The following is a 16,076-nucleotide window of genomic DNA, read 5'->3' as shown; positions in this document are numbered from 1 at the left end:
GTGTGTGCATGCATAACAAAGTGAGACACAGGGATGAAGTTACAACGCATGGTTGAAACTCTGAGCTAACAATCAACAGTAACACCTCTATGTGGTGTTCCATCGAGACTTTAATGACCAGAATCTGTGAAGAGGTAAAGAGCAGCCTGCATATGCCACATGGGGGTAAAAGTGGGGCAGACACCTTTGTGTATGGGGATGCCTGCATATGTTTGTGTACACAATAGTCCATTGTCTCCCTGTGGCACAGTGGTGACCTGATGGGAGAGCAGTGAGCATTTGCAAGCACTGTCATGTAGAGCGCACCCACAATCAAACACAAAAGCTATATCTAAAAAAACAAGAAAAATGTTTTTAAAAAGATGCCTTTAGTTCAGTCTTAGTGGAGCTGTTTTTTTCACATAATGACAAAACAAATAACAAAATAACAAATAGCCACAGAAATAAGATAATCTACAACAGCACCACAACAATGATCAAGGAGCTATGCTAAGCTAAATGCATTGTTGTTTTCAGTGCAAGGCCTGCGTTGGGGCTCACTAACCTCTTTCAAACACAAAAATCTTGCACCGGAAACCTGGCATTTTATCCTACTTTGCATTTCACACAGAATGCAGCGAAGCTGGATATTGCCGCAAACACGTGACCTTAAAAACAGCGACACAAGATCCTTCAGACAATTACATGACAATTAGGTGCCCCCCCCCAAAAAAAAACTTGACTGACAGACATTGCACACAGGCTCTGCCACACAAGTGTTACAACTCTGATACTACCTCCAACCCTATAAATATTGCTAAAAATTGCTGGGTTGACTTAGTCCTCCAATCCCATCAATTAAAGCCAATTATCAGAAGCATTGTCTTAAAAAAAAATCTCCATTGTTCAGGCCCTACAAAATTTACATGTCAGCATGGTTTATGCAGAACGGGAAAAAAGGTGGGAAAACGATGTCCTTCTTTGGCAGTGAAAAAAGCACACACACAAAAAAATCCTGACGGGTTGACTGCAATCGTCCATTCCGTGTAGCTGCCCATCCCACAGAACAGCAACTAGGCAGAAAAATGCCAGCCTTTACAGAGAGTGTCAAAAGGGTTAATAACTCTTTACATTGTTCCCCGGCTATTCAGAGCCCTATAGCGCGAGTAAGCCCCCCGCCAAGGCTTATTATTGCCTTTACATAGATGTCACAAGAGGGCGGTCAAGAAACAAAATGCCACAAAAATCTGGATAATGGTGAATTGACGAATTGTGACAAAGTGGGGGAACCGTGCATTTAGAACAAACAGTTCAATCTTTTACCTTTACCAATGAGCAAAGGAAATACTGTACACGTGGCAAACGTGAGTCACCAAAACTGCAACATTCTCTCATTCTCAGTCACTCTCTGACCTCGGAGGACAGACTGAGTCAATTAATCAACAGGCAGCAGCACTCAATCCAGGCCCAAACGCCACTAGCTGACACATACAGTTTATTAAGTGCAACTACAGCAGAATCCCTAAAGCTAAAGACAACAGCAAACATTTTCCCCCCATAAGAAGGAATGGAAAGAGAATTAATCTGTTTCAGGATCAAACTGTAACCAAGATGTGGGGAAAAAATGGGCAAGCCAACATATACCCAACCTTTACTCACGCAACGCACACTGCGTACATTTTCTTCGTGTCATTGTTGAATTTCTGGGAAAACATCAGGTTTTCGGGGGTAATTCCAAAGAAGACCTTAGGTTTTGGGGAGCTGTTGAGTCCAGGTGAAACAGAGCAGAGAAATTAATGTAACAGGCAGTTAACATTTAACGGTGGTGACAACATGTGAAAAATTTGTGTCATGTCTGAAAGTAGTTCACAAGGGACTAGTGATAGCGAGGGTCAGAATGCAGGACAGGACGAGTTGACAAAACAAGGATACTTAAATCCGTTTCCATTTAGGAGCATAACTACAAAGGCGTTTTAGTGTCACCCAGCGAGAAAAAAAAGGATAGGACGATATTTTAAGTAACATAACAACTAAAGCCAACGTGTACGTGATTGAAACATTTTTTATTCATCTTTCCAGATACACAGAGCCAGTGGCTTTGGCAAGCAGTGGCTAAATCAATTTACCTGGCTCAGGCATACTGAGGAAAGCATGCACTGTTATTTATGCCAAAAGCACTGTGCCCTAACACAGCAGTCAATTGCTGCTTCCCTAGTGAGAAAGCCGTCAACCAACTACTGTACAGGCTCAACACATTAAAAAGACATGAGGTGACGGCCATTCACAAAGCAGCAGAAGAGAACGAGAAGTATATTAAAGATAGCAGTGCCTAAAAAGACTCAACTAATAAAGTTATTACAACTAAAATAATATAGTTTAGATACTTTAAGAAATAATTGGTTGTTATTGTTGCTGTTTTTAGGAATGACATGATAATAGTCACATTCTTATAGGAACTTTTAAAGTACCGGTATGTTTACCGTTTTTATCCTCTGTATAGAAAGGAAAGAATAAACAATATGTGATTTGTTGATCCAACCGGCGTGTTTCTTCGCCACGTGGTGTTTTGGTTGTGATGAAGTAGAATCAAACTGGGTTTCACACAGTGTTTTATTGATTGACCTGTGTGCATACAATGACACGTAAGACTGGCGTGCAACTCCGACCGACAGCCTTGCCGGCTCCCCTCGCGCCACATCAAGAACCGGGCACGCACACGCAGCGTGACATCACCATGCAGCGTAACGTCACCACGCAGTCACTCCCAGCAGCATGCAGACCAGCTCACATCATTAATGCACAGGTAGAAACAATAACAAAAAAAGAAAATATACATTCAATTCCAAAGCAATAGAAATGTTCTGGTGAAATTAATATAATATTGTATACTGTAACCTGTTACATTGACAAAGGAGTCACTGGACCAATATGACATGCAAGCAGACAAATGAAGCAGCTTCTCAAAACCTCCAGGCTGTGGGATCTGTTGAGTCCAGGATTCAAATGGACTAACTGGTTTGGACTAAACTTATTGAAAAACATGATCATGTGTTTCGCAAAAGATGGATTTACACTGCAAGTCCAAGTGCCCAATTATGACTTAAAGTCAACACTGTATTTCTAAACGTGTAGTTCTGTGTTTATATCGAGTGACACATCCTATACGGCTATGTTTACACTGAAGGAAGACATAAAATCATATTACACGCATCTTTATTCATGCTGCCATGACGAATGTCCAGTTCTGCCACAAAAAAACCTATTTGTGTCACTTTGAACCATACTTTGCACATCCAGCCTTGGATGCTTAGGGTCTCTACTAGGCGGCATGCAGTCGCATGTATACATTCCATTTGCCTGCTAAAGTCATTCCGTTGGGACGAGAATCCAAGGAATGTTCCAAGCATGACGAGTCACTTTTGGGTAGATTTTTGGCAGATGATATGGAATAGGTTCTTCATGTTGTGTGATGGATTGGGAGCACTCCGCTGAATCTTTACAATTTTAAGTTCAGTCCTGCTTGTTGATGTCAAATAAAGTCGCAAAAAGCAAACAGAACAAAATAATGCCCATCAAAACAAACCCCGTGAGTGTCCTTGTCTCTACTCCACCATAACCACGCCCATATTGCCCGAGAAGCTACATCCCTTAGCATCCCATAACACATCACCACCACCACTAACAACAATAACAACAATAACAACAAAAATGTATTGTGAACAACAATGCCAGTGTCCACGCATGGAGTAACACGCGAAGGTAAAACCCACGCCCAAGTCAATCACCCCACGCGAGTAACACAACAATGCTGACCTGACGCCAACTTTGCGGCTAACCGGCCGGCTAATGCTAACAACCGCAGACAACGACAGCACACATTGTGGACTTAGAACCACATTATTAGCCTGACAGAAAATGTCATGGCATAAAGACACGTCAGCCTTGTTAAGTGTGCTTGTTAGCACTGGAAGCAACACACATACACCGGTTTATAATGAGATTAATGCTCACCCGAATGTGTGTCGAAAACCCGGGTTCACTTCCTTCTCAAATCAAACCTGCCGCGTCATGAGTGTGTTTGTTAAAAATAAAAGAAAATAAAAGAAAAAGATATAAAACGGGGAGGGGGTTAGCTATGGAGTTAACGACAACGAAGAAAAACGGAGTGGAAAAAGGGAATGCAGGAATGTGACGTCTAGTCCGGTTTGCTGGCAGTGTTGACACGTGCAAGCCAGGGAGGAGGTGCATCATGGGAAATGGAGTCAATGGACAACATCGGTCTCGGTAAAGGGTGAACACTGAACCAAAACGCTAACTCTCCCAATGCAGGAAAACAGCAGATTTTAGAGTGGTCTTTATTGTAGACAACGCCTGATAGGTACACTTGAGCAATAATCATGCTGTCTAATCAACATATTGATAAATGATATGACACACATGATCGATGGATTATTTTGGAGTGCCCATTATTCACTAAAAGAGACAGATTGGCAACAATATTTTAGACTTAAAAAGCCTTTTTTGTTGTACGTAGAAAAGTCTTGGATTTTTTTTTTTTAGTTCAGCACATGGAAATAGGAGCAAAAACAAAAGTGTTACATTAATGGTTTTGTTCGGTGTATGCTATATTATGTATATTAATATATTATGTATTGTGTAATTATGTATATCAAAATAAGCAGGAATAACATGTTAAATCAATTTTCGTGACAAAATTACGTATTGATGCTTACATTTGCTGTTTGTATGAAATGACTAGTATTCAAAAGCAATACATCACTGCTGAATACATTTCTACACATTTCATGAAAATGATTGATAATCAATGGAAATAAACTGGAAAACAAAAAAGAACATGTTTTTCATCGGCAGGTATTTATGAGCGAGAGAGAGAGTTGGGGGAGGGAGGGAGAGAGAGAGAGAGAGAGAGAGAGAGAGAGAGTGAGTGAGAGAGAGAGAGAGGTACAGTATATTATTTTAAAGAATAAATGAAAAATACTGTCTATAAATATGTATATGTATATGTCTTTAAAAGACATTTTTATTTAAAAGATTAGCTAGGAGTATGTCTCAATGTTTTTTAAATGTTTCCCTTATGTAAATATAATAATTTTTAGATGTATGTATACATATACACACTGGAAAAAAATGAGGGTTGAATTTATTCAATTTTATTTTGTTAAGTGGTTGCACAAAATAAAATCATCTATATCCAGATACATTTTTAAGGTAGATATATAGTCTGATTAAAAAAAATCTGTATGCATTCAGATGATTTTATTTCATGCAACCACTTGACAAAAAAAAAAGAGTAAGTGATGCCCAGCATTTTTTTCAATGTATTTGTGATTTAAATAAAGTTGTTTGGATTGTTCAGGTGTACCTAATGAAGTGGTAAGTGAAGCAAAATATAAAAAGATGCTGTACAATACATCACAGTTGAGAACCACCTGAACAAAATGTGAAACCTTAAACCTTGTGGACGCTATCAAAACTGGTGCTTGCCCAAAAGAATCTATGATACAAATAACTAAAGCATTTAGCTACATGAGTAAAAATGAGTTCATTACTGTAGAACATAAACAGAAGTGCGGTGACATGTGGTGAGATAAAGAAGTTGACCCATGTTAAAAAAACGATAATGATAATATATAGAACTGGACATCCCTTCAAAAATCGATGAAAATACCGGACGAAAACTGGTCAGGGAGGCTGCCAGGAAGCCGGCAATAACATTGAAGTCATTGTAACCCTGAAGTGGTCGCACGACACATACAGACTAACTAAACGTTAACACTCACATGCACACCTATGGACAATTTAGAGACTTCATTTGCATGTTTTTGGAATGTCGGAGTGCCAAAGTACCTGCAGCGAACCCAAGCAAGCACAGGGAGCCCATACAAGGCCCTTTAGGCTGGATTCAAACCTCCAACCTCAGAACTGTGAGGCGGGTGTGTTAACCACGAGTGCCGCCCTTCATAGTAAACGTTCACCGTAGAAAGACTACATACAGCACATAGAAATAGCTATTTTTCATTGCTCCTCAGGCTGAGGGATGGGTACCACCAAGGCACCAATTAGCAGTGATGATATTTCCGTGTGCCTGTGGCTCCATCTGTGTGTTATAAAAGGCAAAACCACAAACATGGAGTTGGGACTGCATGCCACTCCTAAGGTCACAGGCTCTTCCCACACAACATTATCATCTGACTTTTCTTCAACACATAAGTCAAGACATTCTAGCTACTTACTCTTGATAATGCCAAACGTGAAAAATCACGGCTTCTTAAAGCATCACCCACATTAGGAAAAAGTGCAAAACCTATCTGGGAAAAAGTTGCCTACTTTGGAAAATCAAAATTATAAAACATATTCTGATATATTATGATGTTTTGATGAACTTTTTTTTGTTTGACAAATAATTCCATCAATATTCCTCCACAATGTTGATGATTTAAGCATCAATCAACAATTGAGAACATTTTTAAATAATGCAAAAACACAGAATTAGAGGGTGTTTCCAAAGTTTGGACTCAAATATATATATATATATATATATATATATATATATATATATATATATATATATATATATATATATATATATATATATATATATATATATATGTATCGGGTCGACTGGTTAGCACGTCCGCCTCACAGTTCAGAGGTCGTGGGTTCGATCCCGGTTCCGGCCTCCCTGTGTGGAGTTTGCATGTTCTTGCCATGCCTGCGTGGGTTTTCTCCGGGTACTCCGGTTTCCTCCCACATTCCAAAAACATGCATGATAAGCTGATTGGACTCTCTAAATTGCTCCTAGGTGTGATTGTGAGTGCGGATGTTTGTCTTTGTGTGCCCTGCGATTGGCTGGCAACCAATTCAGGGTGTCCCCCGCCTACTGCCCGAAGACAGCTGGGATAGGCTCCAGCACGCCCCGCGACCCTTGTGAGGAGAAGCGGTATAGATAATGGATGGATAGTTAGGATGTCCACATAAATTTTGGTGCCAATTAATCACCGTTTTTGGACGTTATAAGCAATGAAACTACAATGATTTCCATTGGAGAGTTTGTAATCGGTTCCTCCAGTCACTCCGACCGAACAAGGATAGAACGGTAGGGGGCGCGGCCATTCTCCTCATTAACAAGAGGCGTTATTCATGGAGTCACTTATTTCCGAATTTCTCCCAAATGTATTGATAAAATAGAAAATGACAACTCTTTCCATTTTCCTGATCAAAAAATATATAAAATGAACTTGTTAGTGAAAACATGGCCATCCCGGCCCCACCGTCTCTTTAAGCCTCGTGTTGCAGTGTTGCAATGCAGTTTGACTGTGGCGTGTGTCTATGTGGGAAGTGACTTCCCACAGAAAAGTGGGCCCGAAGCCATTTTGTTGAGTAACAAAAACAATGTTAGATTTGCAGCCAGTAGGTGGGGGCAGCACACAAATCATAAACTGAGAGATAGTGCTAAATGCTCCGTATCTATTACAATACAGCATACTTCAGTGGGTGTCAACTCATTATATCATCATCATTACAAAACATGTGGCACGACAGAGCAGCTTCATGTTGAAAAAAATCATAATAAAGCACTTGAAGATGGCTACCTACTTAAATCTTTAACTGAATAATAATGTTTCATAATGTAAAGATTTTTTTCTACACATGCAACTGAAATATGTCAACATTTTAAGATGTACAGGATGTTTTTTGTCCTTCAGTAAAATAATAAATTTAATTGATAATCCCAACCAGTCACAACATTACGGCCATAATCTAATAGAAACCAATGCAAATGGTGGGCCCAAAATTCACAATTCATGCAGTTCACAAGAGCACAGACCTCCATCAAGGCCAACCAGCAATCCCATAAAGGAGTGGTAAATGACTGAATTTATCATGAACTATTTGATTAGTGAACATGTGTTATACATACAACAGTACTGCTACTACTACTAATAATAACACTAACAACAACAATAACAATTTTTAGATTTAGATTGCGCCCTTCACAGGTCCCAAGTAATAAGTAAGGGTTATTTTATTTGGGGAGGGGGGGGCTTTTTTTCTACTTTTATTTCATTTTAGTAAATGAAATAAAAAAACAAAAGAAAGAAAACTCCACCCATGCGCACAGTTGGACTGCAATTACGCTAGACTTGCGCTTGGCACAAAAATAAGTCCCTAAGTCTAAACATGAAGGTACACAACATTATGAAGCCAACGCTTGTGTCTACTGGACGTACGTAGTCCTGTTAAGATCATCGTGAATGCTATGCAAGGATCACCACCCTTTGATTCACCTGAAAGGCTGTTCCTGTGCCATCGTAGGTGATGCTGTTCTGGTTAGCAAGGACACACGCAACTGTGTGGCGTGACCATATGTCCGAGTCAACTGGAACAAGTTTGTTGTTGTTATAAAAAAAAAACTCCACGTAACATGTAAGTAACATGGAAACGGGACTTGTTTGCAACTTGTGGTAAGTCCAAATATGAACACACACAACTTTGTGAAGTAACCACACGTCCAATATAAACACAACATTCCTAAAATGAGCTTCATGCGCACGCTTTATCTGCTCCTTCGAAGCTGCCGGCCCAAAGCTCCTGACACCCGGCAGCCTGACAGCCCCCCCTCCCGCTGAGCTAGTGCACCACGGTGGCGATGCCTTGCCTGCGTGTATGCACGCCGAGCACCCGTTGAGTAGGTGGGTCTGCTGCGAGGCAGTGGGAGAGGTGGCAAAGGGGCAGATGGAACACAGAGGGAAGTTCAACCAGCAAACACGAGGAGGGAGGGAGGGTGGAAGGATGGGGGTTTGCGATGAAGGATGCATGGGGGAGTTGAGGCTCTTGGGCTGGGGGTGAAAATGATATCAGGTGCAGGGAGGACTACAGGAAGGGAGTATGGGAGGAAGGATACAGGGTGGGAGAAGTATACTCATGACCTTCAACGTCTGACAAAGGAAATGTTATAGAGTTCCTTCATCTATTAGCAGAGTTTTTTTTTTGTTGAACTACATTATTTACAGGAAAAACTCACCTATTTGCGATTTTGTGTAGAAGCGTGCAAGTGTTGGAACTGTTGCATTACGATTGGAAAGACACCAGTTTAATGGGTAGCTGGGATACGGTAAATGGGCTTTCACTTGTATTGCGCTTTTCTACCTTTGAGGTACTCAAAGCGCTTTCACGCTGTCTCCTCATTACCGACACCCCATGTGCATACCGGGCCTAAGTGACAACCCTCAAGGTAGCTCAGGATCTTTTATGCGTTTGAATCTGCAGAGTCAAAGCATTTGAAGGAAGAGTCTTTTTCATAGGAAGTAAATCTAAATATTACCCCGACTGAAACATGTTTTTCCCTAATGAAAGCGTATGCGGTTGCATTGACCACATGTAAAGAAAAGATATCAAACAGCACCCATCCTTATGTTGTCCTACTAATTCATCTTCATTGATCTTGTGTAATCTTTTCTCCGTCTTGTGTGTGTGTGTGAGATCATGCAATGGGTCTAATTATGAGGGTATAATTGTGTTTCCATGCACCTGTGAATGTATGTGTGTGTGTCTGTGTGTATGCTTTGTGTGCATGTGCGCGGCTGTATGTGTTACGCATGATAATTACACAGCAGTGGACCAGTGGTGTGGAGGACAGTAAATTAAGTGGAGAATGACTTAAAGCCCAAAGCAGTCATCGGGGTGGGATGCACACTCAGAATAAACACTATGTGTGTGTGTGTGGGGGTGTGTTTGCGTGTGTGTTTAGTATACGCGTTTATAGCCAGTATGAAGCGGTGGGGAGAGAAATGTGTGCAAGCCATAGAGGTCATGAAAAAAATGTCTGCTCTGGTAGCTGCAGCCGCATGCTTTTCTGCTATTAAAAAAAAAAAAAAAACACTGTCCACAAAAGCCACAATGAAAGACGCATCTCACCGTCGAAAAAAAAAAAGTTTGCACATTTTACGAGGTGGCCCTGCCTTGTGGAAGTGCAGCCGTGGGCTATTTTTAGGATAATACACGTATTCCAGTATATTATGCTGTTACATTAAATGTCTTAGAAAAGATGAATAAAGTACATGATATGTACATTTGTGTATAATGTCGGTCATTGAATTAGTTCATGACTTTGACGGCACTCTTCAAGCAAGTTGGGCGGCCTACATATAAATCAGCGTGGATTAAACTGTATCAAGTGGAGCCCTGAGAAGTAGGTACCATTCAGTGGTTGTGTATTTTGAATTTCTTGTTAAATATCTCACTTAAACATGTCTTTCAAGTTGTGGGGCTAAAATTGAGTTTAAAAAAAAAAAAACAGCGTACATCCTCCTTCTTCCTGGAGTCATTTCATTTTGGGCCAGTCCTGGGCCGAGTAGGTACCGCCTTGCGTGGCCGGGTCCGATTTGTCGCCCTCAAACCTGCAATTGTATTCAAGGCCAAATTTAGGGGTGGGAATGCAAGGGTGGGCTGTCTATGTGTCACACAACAAAGCTGCAGCTCAAGGGTGTAGCCCTCTCCCTTACATCCTCCCACCTAACCGCCTGGCATGGCCGACTTGTTTGTGTGTGCGTGTGTGTGTGTGTGTGTGTGTGTGAAGCAAGGTCCAAAACCCTCCCCACCCTGCTCTCCTCTCTGGTGAAGGCAGAGATTACACCCTCCCTGTCTTTCCTCCCCCCTCTGGCTGCTTTATTTGGAGACTTTCTCAGAGTTTGGCCTCCCGTCTCGAACATTGACCTTCACTGGCTTGCTCGCTCTCTTTTCCCCCTTTTTTTATCAGTCTCGCTCACTCGGCCAACCCCGGCCTTTCGTCATCCTCATCCCACTCGTTTGGCGCGTTGCCAATGACCAGTGTTGGCAGAAATGTCATAGCAGTCATGGATTACTTTGTGCTCTTTGTCATTGGCCGGCTTTTAGACATTGTTATGCGGTTGTCTAAATGTCAGTTACTATACACAGGAACAAACTTGCGTTACAATCAGAACCTGTGGATTTGCATATTTTATTTTATTTTTTTTGGAGTATTTTTTGGGTGGGGGTTCCCCTACTAAACCCAATTTTTTGTGTAGAACATATATTGATGTGTTTATCGACATTTTTGGGAGAACGTTTTGAGTTCTTTTTTTTTTTCAATTTTCCCCCCAATGCATTTCAATGGCCGTCAATTACATGCTGATTTTCGCTATTTACAGGCTGGCCCGGTCTCTATCCGACGTGAATAGCAGGGGTCGACTGTAGAAGTCCATTCATAGTTGGACTCTACTGACTTTATGTCACTGACTCACTGGTCATGCAGTCAGTTTAAATCTCAATCATTACTATGTTACATATTGCATTACTGTTATTATATTATTGTGCTAGAGAAAAAATGAGGGCAGATTTGGAATCAGTGCAAAAAAAAAAATCATCAAATAAAATGTATTTGCATCTCTGATTTAAAAAAAATGTTGACCAGTGTAATTGACAATGTTAGTTGAAACAACAAAGCAAGCAAGTTGTTTGCTCCAAAACAATTTGAGTTGAATTTATTTAAATCTTTAAGTTGGAGTTCAATACAATAGACAACAGTTCTGTAAACTATTATTTCGTTGTTGTCAAATGTGGAAAGGCCAACTTTCACAAAAGCAAAACTTAAAACATTTAGTTGAACTGCCCCCATGAAACGTTATTGAAGTTTGTTGCCTTGAAATTTAGGGTCCCTGTTGCTGTGCCCAATGCTCAGAGTTGTCTTTATTTTGTTATTTTTATAGATGGAGCAGATATAAATGGGCGCTTGTTCTGTTGTGGGAATGAACACAGCTGTCTTGTTTCCCCAGCCAATGGAAGCGGCTCACCCCTTAAATTCAGCGCAGGAGATGCGCGCACACAGTCTTTGACATTGCGTAAGAAGAAGTAGACTCACTGGAGTCCATGCAGTGGATCAAAGTGCACAAAGTTTGTTTATAAGGAATTGCAAGCAGACCTCCATTTGCAGGTGATGTAAAGTTGGCCAGAGGAACCACAGATCACTGCTGTGAAGTGGACACGTTCCCCCTCAATCATTCGTGTCCATGTGTGACACCTCCAACCCTCCCTCACAGAGCTGTTCCATGGGGGATTTGTTAATAAATATAATAAAGATGATGATGAGAATAATGCACTCAATTAACTGATTTATGTAGTGATTCAGAGGGTTTGATGCACACTGTCATAATAAACACCACATAAACCCCACCTGAACCACAACTTAGACCCGGTTTCACCTGGTCTAAAGTCTAACCTAATTTCTGTTACCAAATTGTCAGGTGCTCCTGCGCTTTTGATTTTACTTGAGTTGAAGTGTTGCGCATTGATGTGTTTGTTTCCTGTCAGGTTAACTCCTTGTTGATGAATATTGTGAGAGAACATTAACACGATCAGTGTCTTGAAATCGATGAATAGCATCATTAATAATAAGAAATCAATAACTGTAATTTGAGCAAATTTGTTATTTGACAAGTGTGTATCAAACTGATAACCCTTTGCATTAATCAGTACCCAAGATGTACAGTAGGTTGAAAGTGGCAAAAGGTTGGTGACCCCCGCAGTAGCACTCTCGCAACCTGTCAACTCATTTTACAGTAGCGCATAACAAACTACTTTCAAATCACAGTAAATATTAACATGGCCCAACAGTGAGTGACTTGACGAAGCCAAAAATGAGCAGAAGTCTGTCAGAATGTCGTCTGAGTCTCCTTCACACGACAAAGTGGGAATAAACACCAACAAGGAAGCCCTTTTGATGGGATGTGATTTGTAGAAAGTTATAAGCTGTTTTGGTGGAAGTCCCCTTTTATTACACACTAGAGAAAAACGAGTGGCCTTTAATGTCAGGAGATGATTATGGTCTATGTGCCAGGACGTCCCAATGATGTGGCCACTGAAACCCACGCTGAGTCACATGGCTTGTGATAGGACGCGCATGCAGGCGACTAACACGCACGCATATGGTTACAGTGTCGAAGAAAAAAAAAAACATTTAGGATATATTCATCTGTCTTATGCATTTTAATTTAGCATGGGTTCATTTTAAAAGAATACTTTGAATAATAACACCGGGAAACTGTTTGAAAAAAAATTCAATTGAGTTCGATTTTTATGCTGTTTAAAACTAAACTTACATTCTTTTTTTTTTTATAGCACTGCAAGTTTTTTCTGCAAACCTTACCCTCCAGATAAGCAAAATTCCACTGATTAGCTGTAGTAAGACTACAGGAAGAAGAGCCGATTAAGATTGGACTTATCTACAACTATGTGGCAACTTAATTGTGCAGTCACAATTGGGACAGTGTGCTGAGAGGTGTGTGCAGCTCCCAATATCATGTCAGTACGATCAATTTCTGTCTTCTCTCTCAACCTTGTAAACATGGGCATAACATTTGGCAGTTCTATTTCATTTTATGTTATTTTGTTAGTTTTCAAAGCTTGTAATTATTCCTTCTTGGTGTTTTATTTAAATACATACAGATGTATTTAATAATTTTAAGAAAATGGGGATCCTGTAGCTCAAAAAGTTGACATGCTAAAGAAAAACAGATCCGTTTTGAATTCTGCACCCAAATATTAGTTAAAAACAGCTGTCAGAGCAAACTCAACAAAAATTGTGTTCCCCGGTGTAATGTCCACTGTGAACTGTGTTGAAAGAACTCAAAGGATGACTCAACAAGTTGGTAAAATGCTGTTAAATCATTTTGTGGATTCATTTTACCACAATTTATATGGTATCATCACAAAGCCTTTATTAAGTCTATAGGCAATGTTTTAAGTAACATAAAAAATGAGGTACTCATGAACTCACGAGGTATATATATATATATATATATATATATATATATATATATATATATATACATATATATATATATATATATATATATATATATATATATATATATATATATATATGTATATATATATATATATATATATATATATAGAGAGAGAGAGAGAGAGAGAGAGAGAGCGAGAGAGAGAGAGAGAGAGTCATTTTCCTCTGTATATAAATGAGTCATTTATATATGAGAAAAAAACAACTGAAAAACAAGTCGTTCTTTTTTCAGGTCAAAAGGTCAAAACTGATTAAAAGTGAGAGTTTTTGGAACAAAAAAATATATATATATATTCGCTGTCCTACGTGAATGCTGTTTCCGCGTTACAGACATCGCATTAACGTGAAAATGAAAAATCATTACAAAATTGGACATAAGTGTTTTTCACAGGACAGTGACGATATACACGAGTGTTATTTTTGAAAAGTCACTACAGAATTTGATAATAATGTCACATATCTGGGGGTGTAAAAAGTTCTAACTTTACTTGAGAAAAGTCTTATTTTTTCAAAGAAAATACAGTGACAACCTGCAACAATGATGTCAATTATCTGAAAGAAAGATAAATCACCATATAGGAGAATTGAGTCATATTTTCGGGAGGGGGAGTCCAAACAGTTGACATCTATGGTCTTAAGTCATTTCCAAATGTGTTTGGCTTTTACTTCTTTTTTTTTGTCATGTCACCACAGAAGGATACCAGTGATGACAAAGAGGAAAAGTCTGATGATAGCCATAGACAAAAATGACGTCTTTAACCCAAAAAAGTAGCATTGACACTTTAATTTACACAACAGACACACACACACACACACACACACGCACACACACACTGCATCCAAATGGTTTGTGTATGCTCCTACGGCCCCTACGGCAACCTAAGTGATGATAGGTCTCAAATATGCAGCGACAGCAGCTCAACTTGTGACTCACCTGCATGTGTGTGTTTGTCTGTGTGCCCCTCCCCAAACCAACACACACCCACACACACACACACCCACACACACACACACGAACGAACATGCAGGTAGGTCACTGATCCCACTGAGGGCAAGGCTGCCGGAGGGCGGGGGTTAGAGGTGCAAGACGTCACCCGCGTGCTTTAATTTTCACCTCCCCCACGATGACCCCGTGCAACGGCTGACACAGGTGGACCCTTGCGACACCTCCCCATCCTCCACACTGTCCTTCCTCCTCAACACTTTGGGGTTTTACATTTCGACCTTTTCAAAGATAGTAATGCTCAGCTATGATTGACAGATATACTCCATATTATAAAAAATATATGTAAGAAAACAAAATGAAAGTGAATGTAAAGGAATAAACAGTTTTTTTTAAATGTCTTTATGTCTCTCACACACACACAAACCCAGCAGTAATTGTGTAGTGTGTGTCTTTAAGGGGTGTAACCTCTGGAGTCAGAGCTCTGACTCCAGCTTGGGTTGGCCATTTACCAGCGGACCGTTTCACAAAGCAGGTTTAGTGAAAACTCAGGGTTTGCTAACCCTGAAATGAGGGGAACTCTTAGCAGGAATGTTCTCCCACGCCTTTTCCTCGTTGCCATGGTGACTCGTCGAATCGGGGCTCCATTGACGCTGTCTTTTCATAGTTGTGGTGCACACACTAAACTCCAGGTGAAGACATTCCGAGTTGAGTAAACTGATTTGAAACTCAGAATTTCCTGTCTCAGAGTACATCAACTCAGACTTCAGGATTAGACTCAGAGTTTGTTGAAGCTGCTTGAGAAACGGACCACAGGTTTTCTCCATGCACCTTGCAAGTGTTTTTCTTTTCTATTTGTTTGTCCCGTTCAATAAACAGCTGAAAGTGCATATTTACAAAAATAGTCGCTAACAAAACTTACTCAACTGTATATGGGGAAACATATTTAACAATGTTAGCAGTATATCATAAGGTACTGTATATCAATCGAAAGAAACCAAATAAAAATGACCATTATGAACTTGCTTTTATGGATTTTCTGTTCCGGGGTCGAACTGTAAAGTGTATAAGTTAACCGCCAATGTAAGGTTAAATTGACGCTACATTTGATACAAATGGTTAATGCCAAGAAGAAAGTCTGATTTTTTTCAGATTTTTTTTTAAGTCATCACTGACAAAAATAGAGAAAGAGAACAAGTGACTTTTCTAATAATACATTTTTTCTAAAAAAAAAAATCATCCAGTATTTGTCCCGTTTTGTTTAAAGTCTAAACCTGTTTGCAACATGCACATGCAGATTTTCTGGTT

At 40.0% G+C, this 16,076-nt stretch overlaps 1 protein-coding gene across 1 annotated transcript in view; it reads right to left on the bottom strand.

Annotated features, from left to right (window-relative positions):
• Window positions 1-4,214, bottom strand: part of ctif (CBP80/20-dependent translation initiation factor) — a 57,265-nt gene extending 53,051 nt beyond the window's left edge. Inside the window, exon 1 of the mRNA XM_086053369.1 lies at window positions 3,991-4,214. The gene's annotated coding sequence lies outside the window, so the exon portion shown is untranslated. The remainder of the gene's footprint in view (window positions 1-3,990) is intronic.
• Between the last annotated feature and the right edge of the window lie 11,862 nt (window positions 4,215-16,076).

The sequence above is a fragment of the Filicampus tigris genome, chromosome 15, assembly GCF_054856515.1.
Source record: "Filicampus tigris isolate MCC_2025a chromosome 15, RoL_Ftig_1.0, whole genome shotgun sequence".
Classification (NCBI taxonomy): domain Eukaryota; kingdom Metazoa; phylum Chordata; class Actinopteri; order Syngnathiformes; family Syngnathidae; genus Filicampus; species Filicampus tigris.
The sequence above is the reverse complement of the archived record's forward strand: the minus strand, read 5'-3'. Positions and strand labels throughout refer to the sequence as shown.